Source organism: Felis catus, chromosome A2 (genome assembly GCF_018350175.1).
Source record: "Felis catus isolate Fca126 chromosome A2, F.catus_Fca126_mat1.0, whole genome shotgun sequence".
Lineage (NCBI taxonomy): Eukaryota > Metazoa > Chordata > Mammalia > Carnivora > Felidae > Felis > Felis catus.
In genome coordinates this window covers 68,843,058-68,850,046 of record NC_058369.1, presented here as the reverse complement: position 1 = coordinate 68,850,046, position 6,989 = coordinate 68,843,058, and the positions used below count along the sequence as shown (strand labels likewise).

The window sequence follows — 6,989 nt, the reverse complement described above, 5'->3', positions numbered from 1 at the left end:
CGCGTATCTGTGCTTTCCAAGTTTATGTGAAATATTACTCTAGTTTTAGGCAAAAAAGAAAAGAAAACAAAACAAAACGGCAACAAAAAAACAAAAAACAGAAACAAACAAAAAAACCCTCCAAACTTAATGAATGATAGCAAATAACCCAAAGAGAATTCTCTGATTAACATGTATTATAATAAATTTTAAATAAAAGGCCTTTTTCTTAAAAATTAAAGAAGAAAAAAAAAAGAGGAACTATGGATATTTCCATATCCATATTCTAAGAACGGTCCCACCTTATAGGCATGGTGCAGGCTGGGCTGGCATGCCCCAGCCACAGGCTGTCTGCCGGGCCCAAGCATCGAGACTGGGGACGAGGTCCTCTCAGCCCCGCCTCCCACGGGAGGGAAGAGGCGGTAAGCTGCGTTGGCTTCCCCTCTGGCCTCTCCCTTTCCCGCTCCTCCTCCCAGGCTCTCCCAGCTTCCGCTACTGCGCCCCCTGGCGGGCCCCTGCGCCCGCAGGCTCAGTAGATGGGGCGTCACTGAAGGGTTACCCACAGTTCAAAGCGCGTGGAGGGCTATTGCTCGTGCAGATGATGATGACGGACTGTCAGAGGTTCAGTATCCCTACTAATTCCACCTTCTTCTGCCATCAGTAGGGAACCACCAAGTCCACATGGTCCACAGGAAACTTTTCGCCCCTCGTGGGGTGCGATTCCCTGGTGTTCAGAACCTAAACCAGCACATACTCATCCGCTCCGGGATTGGACCATTTAGGTGTGACCGCTGCGGGACACAGCTCACCAAGGCTTACCTGCTGAACGTGTGCGGCTTGGAGTGTGAAGGTAAACACTGTTTCAGGTGCCAGAAGCAAACTTCTTCCAGAGCAGGGATTTCCTAGCAGCAGACGATACAAACCCTTCTTCAGTTTGATCTTGGAGGACACACTTTTGAAAGCAACTGCTCTGTTCAAATGCCTGTAATTTTGCACCTCTCCTCTACCCAAAATTGTGAAAGCTCTTTCCGCTGGGATCTTTTGGTGGGATGGCAGAAAAAGAGGAGGAAAGGCCAGAGCAGCCAATGACCGGTGCTTATGCTGAAGCAATCAGAGATTCAGAGATACCTGTCCACCGCCCCCCCCCCCCCACAACACATCAGATCTGTCTTCTATAATCATTGAGTAATTTCATGTTTTGGCTTCATTTTCAGCTTTTGGAAAGTGCTGTGCTTCATCTTGTACATTTAAATTGTTATTTTATTTATTTTTTTATTTACTTATTTTTTAATATTTATTGATTTTTTGAGAGAGAGAGACAGAGTGTGAGGGGGGGAGGGGCAGAGATAGAGGGAGAGACAGAATCCAAAGCATGTTCCAGGCTCTGAGCTCTCAGCACAGAGCCCCAGGCAGGGCTTGAACCCACCAACCACAAGATCACGGCCTAGGTGAAGTCAGAGGCCTAACTGTGTGAGCCACCCAGGCACCCCTAAATTATTTTTTTTAAACAAAAAAAGGTTTTGGGAAAAAATTTCCCTTTTTACTTTGTAAGCTCCACAACTGATGTTTTATTTTTCATGACTGACAGATTCCTTCTGTAAGTTCACAATAATATGATGTTAAAACATAATTGAAACTATGAGAAGTAAGGAGAACGAGTTGACTTAACCCGTAAAACAGTGTCTTCTTCCATTGTTAAAAGTAGGCTAATGAGATCATTAGCTAAAGAGGAATTCAGATGGTTTTTGACCTTCCTGAGATGAAAATGCAACAGAAAGAAAATTACTGAACAGAATTGGACAGGTACATAAGACATTGTACAATACTTTGTAAAGCCCGGTGGTTTTGGAAATATTTACAGTAAGCTTTCTTAAAAAATTATTAGGGTACATACTCCTTAATTTTCTTTTATTTATTTATTTATTTATTTATTTATTTATTTTTATTTTTTCCATTTTTGAGAGAGAGACACACACACAGAGTACAAGCAGGGAAGGGTCTTAAAGAGAGGGAGACAGAATGTGATGCAGGCTCCAGGCTCTGAGCTGTCAGAACAGAACCCAACACCAGGGTTCAAACCCACCAACCATGAGATCATGACTTTAGCCGAAGTTGGCACTTAACCAACTGAGCCACCCAGGCGCTCCAGGGGTTTATGACTTGTGAAATCCAATGTGCTCTTTTCTTTTTTTTAAAGCTTCATCTTTCTATTATTTTTCATGGTGAAAATTTGTGTTGGGATAAGCATTTCCTGAACTTTTTCAGTACCACTCCAAATAATCTCTCTTTCTTCTGTGAACGAAGGCAAGAACCATGATTGAGAATAGTCAGGCTGTGCATAAAATGACCAGGAGTGGAAAAAGAATCATAAACACCCCAGCTTAACGTGAACTCTTTTAATATTGCTTTTCTGACTAAAATTGTTGTTTACCAGGTCTTGAATGTTATTGCCTGGCTAATTAGGTCATTGCCTAAATCATGAACAATACTTTCTCTTGCATATAGACTGGCATGATGTCATATGAAGGAAAAAATATTGGCGATAGTCTATATTTTATATGTAGTCATGTGTGTGATTGGAGATGTTCTTAGTGTGCTGAGGGGCAAAATAAAGAATTCTCTGTCAAGGCTAAAAAACAAACAGACAAACAAACCCAAAAATATATTTGAGGGGAAATAGAAAAAAAATGTTAAAGAGCTCCTTCATAAAACCCAGCATGGTTCAGTTGCTTTCATGGGGGAATATTTTATATAGATTTTTCTTATATCTGTGGTAGAAATACAGCTGGGAAAATGGGCTGGTTTCTCTCAACATCCTATGAGTCCTAGACATTACCTAACGTTATGGCCTTTGTTTCATCATTTCCAGTTCTTTTGTTTTACATTGAAAGATTTACCTTTTGTGATTTCTGTTTTTATGAATTTATTTAAGTCATGATTCTCTAAGTTCTCTACAATAAAATTTGGAAAATTACTTAACTCGTAGGTGTCCCAATGACTGAAAGGTGCAAAGGTGTTTAATGGGTATGGATGTGGGGTTCTAGGTGACCCATGATATTTGATGGATAAAGAATTTTCCTGCATCCCACATAATAATAAAACATCTTACAGAACATTCATGCCGGTGACAAACTGCCCATGATTATCCATTTTAGATATCAATAAATTATACTTTGACTATTTATTATTTAATGAATTGTCTAGGTGTGCATATGAATTTGTTATTGAAGAAATATGTTTTTGCTTGGAAATTTCCCAAGAATTTACTACTTTGGAAAATTACATCAATAACTAAGTATTTGAACTACCAACTCAAGAAACGTGTGCCAGTCTTCATTTTTGTTGTCACATTTGTGATTGTTCTGTGTATAACTATATTTTTGAAAACTTCTTTCATAAAGTTTAAGATTGACATTTCTTTAAATAATTGAATTTATTTTTATATCTTTGTGCACAGTTCTTACTATGCCAAAACATTATTTTTACTGAAGCAAGGAAACTGTCAAGATTAAGTAAATATTTTGCCCACATTTACTGAAAAATTTTGAAAAGACATATTTTGCTTCAGACATACAGAGGGAAACTATTGAATATTATCTTTGCAATGTTTAAAAGTCTACTGATCAGCAAGACAAAAGCATCAGTTTTATGTAAAAAATAGCAAGAAGTAATAACCCTGATAAACCATGGAATATTGGAGGAAAATTAATCTTACTAAATGTGAGAGGGATTATTAATACACTGATAAAAAAAATTCAAGTGAAGTTATTTCTCTATCCAACTGAGCAATGATACTGTATTAAGAAGAATCAATGAGATGTCAAAATATTTCAAAAACAACCATTTAAAAGACAAATTTTTATTACAGGTCATTGAAATCATCTTGTGTGACAAATGGCGTTTAACAAATAGCATCTATAAGTTGCTTACAGAATGAAAAAGTCATAGAGAAAATGCTATTTTAACATTATTACTTATGAAGGATACAAAGGGTTGGTAGTATATGGACTCCTTAAAAATTATTTCATAGAAAAACAACTGAAAAGAAAAAAGTAGAGTCAGTGATCTGTAAGACAATACCAAACAGGCTAAATTATGTGTGATCTGAGCCCCCCAAAGACAGGAGAGAGGCCGGGGCAGCAACATTTTTTGAAAACTAATAGATACAATTTTGGTAACTATGATGGAAAACATCAATCCAGATCCAGAATCCCAGTGACTCCCCAAAATAATAATTAGAAGGAAAATATAATTTAGATAGATTAAAGTCAGATTTAGGGAAACCAAAAAAGAGGGGGGGGGGAATCTTAAAAACAAAACAAAACAGGTAGGAACAACACACTGCATACTGGAGGGAAACCATACGGTGAGATACGACTTCTCTTTATAAAAACTGAAGCCAGAAGACAATGGAATGACAGCTTTAAAATGCTGAAAGAAAAAATACTCTAAACCCAGGCAAAACATCTTTGAGACTGAAAGGAAATACTATGGAGATATTTTTAGACGAATGAAATGGAATTTGTCACCAATTATCATGCACTATATGAAATTGAAATTTGTCAAACTGAAGAACAATAATATCATATTGAAAAATCGATTTAAAGAAGGAAGTGAAGAATGGTGGGAATAGGAAACGTGCATATAAGAGTATTCTTTCTCAAAAATTTATGCAAAATGCTAATTGACCTTTTATTTATTTATTTTTAATTTAATTTTGAAGTCCAGTATAGTTACAATACAGTGATTCAATAATGCCATACACCACCCAGTGCTCATTACAACCTTGTTGTTCACTCCTTTATCCCCATCACCAATTTCACCCATACCCCAACCTACCTCCTTTCTGCTAACCATCAGTTTGTTCTCTATAGTTAAGAGCTATTTCTTGGTTTGCCTCTGGTCTCTCTGTCTCTCTTGCTCCCTTTTCCCCTGCTTTTATCCCCCTGTTTTTGTTTCCTAAATTCCAAATGTGAGTGGAATGTCTTTCCATATGTCTTTCTCTGATGGGCTTATTTCAGTTAGCATAATACTCTTTAGCTCCATCCATATCATTGTAAATAGCAAGATTTCATTCATTTTTATGGCTGAATAATATCTCATTGCATATATATATCACATCTTCTTTATCCACTGATCTATAGATGGACACTTGGCTGTATCTACAACTTTGTTATTGTAAATAATGCTGCTAGAAACATAGGGGTGCATGTTTAACAGACACATGAAAAGATGCTCAACATCACTCACCATCAGGGAAATGCAAATCAAAACTATAATGAGATATCACCTCACACCTATCAGAATGGCTAAAGTCAGAACCACAAGAAACAATAAGTGTTGGCAAGGATGTGGAGAAAAAGAAATCCTCAAGCACTGTTGGTGGGAGGGCAAGCTGGTGCATCCAATATGGAAAACAGTATGGAGGTTCCTCTTAAAGTTAGAAACAGAACGATGCTATGATCCAGTAATTGCACTACTGGCTATTTACCCCCAAAATACTAAAACACAAATTCATGTATTTTTATCTTTAACCTTTTCATTTTGAAATAATTTCAGGCCTACAAAACCAATGCAAACAGTGCAAAGAACTTTTCCGTATCCTTCACCAGCATCCACATACATCCATGCATATGTTCACGAGTATTTTTACATCTATGTATCTGTGTGCATATTGCTTGTTTCCTAGAGATAACAAATCACCACAGACTGGGTGGCTCGAAGCGACATAAATTTAATCTCTCACACTTCTGGAGGCCAGAAGTAAAAAACAACAACAACAAAAATCAAGTCATTGGCAGAGTTAGTTCCTCCTGGAGGTTCTACGAGAATATATTTCATGCCTTCTAGTGGTTGCTGGTGAACTTTGGCAGGCTTAGGTTTGTGTTTCCTTCCAATATCTGCCACCATTTCACATAGTCTCTTCCTCTGTGTGTGTCTGTGTCGCAGTTGATTCAGATTGAGACACACACACACACACACACACAGACACAACATTGGATTTAGAGCTCACCCTGTTTATAGGGTGATCTGATCTTGAGGTCTGTAGCTTAGTCATACCTGCGAGGACCCTATTTCTAAGTAAAGCTACATTCTCAGGTATAGAGTTTAGGACTGGGACACATCTTTTTGAGCCACTATTAAATCCACTACAGTGTGCTGTCTGGCACCTGAAAAATCATATGTGCCCTATTTCCATAATTCATGCATCCCATCTCAACATTACCAAATATGTTAATTAATTGGCACTAAGTCCTAAATCTTATTTATCATTAGCTTGTAAAATCTCAAATCTCATCTTTTAAGTCATTTATCAGATATGAGGTGGGTGAGACTGTATGTATGATGCATCCTAGGGCAAATTCCTCCCCATTTGCAAACCTATGAGAATAGAAAGTGAGTTATCTACTTTCAAAATAAAATAGTGTGACAAGTGTGAAATTAGTAATTAAAAAATAATAATAATTTAAAATGGAGTCTAAAGGGAGACTGGTAGTGGGAGTTCTAATTCTCTGCTACTTGCTGTCAATTGCAGACCCAACAGGAAGAGACCCACCTTGCAAATCCCTACTATTTAACTATCTCAGCAGGAGGAAGAAAGGCTTTCTCTTCCTCCTGGCAACAGCCCAGCCAATGAGAGATAGTCATAGCTTAGCCAATGAAAAACCATGACACTTCCAGCTCCCAGTTTATACCAATGGATTTTTTGTTTATAATATCCCTTCCCAACTCTCATCCTTCCTCTACAAAAGAGGACTCTTCCCCTTTGTTCTGCAGAAGTGTCTGTGGTTTTGGCATGGGTTGCTTGTCCCAGATTGGAATCCTCTGTTGTTCCTGAATAAACCCATTTTTTTCTGGTGAAATAACTGGCAGGTTTATTTTAAGGTTAACACAGGCTTGGGATAGATATTTCCATTCCACAAGGGCAGGAATAAAAGGAATAATGGTGTCATTGGTGCCCAGCAGGTCTAAGTTTTGTACCTTTCAAAGCCTGAGAATAATTCTCTGTG

At 37.8% G+C, this 6,989-nt stretch overlaps 1 pseudogene; it reads left to right on the top strand.

The window, feature by feature from the left end:
* The first annotated feature begins 290 nt into the window (after nucleotides 1-290).
* Nucleotides 291-1,157, top strand: LOC109497280 (annotated as a pseudogene).
* Nucleotides 1,158-6,989: the final 5,832 nt, after the last annotated feature.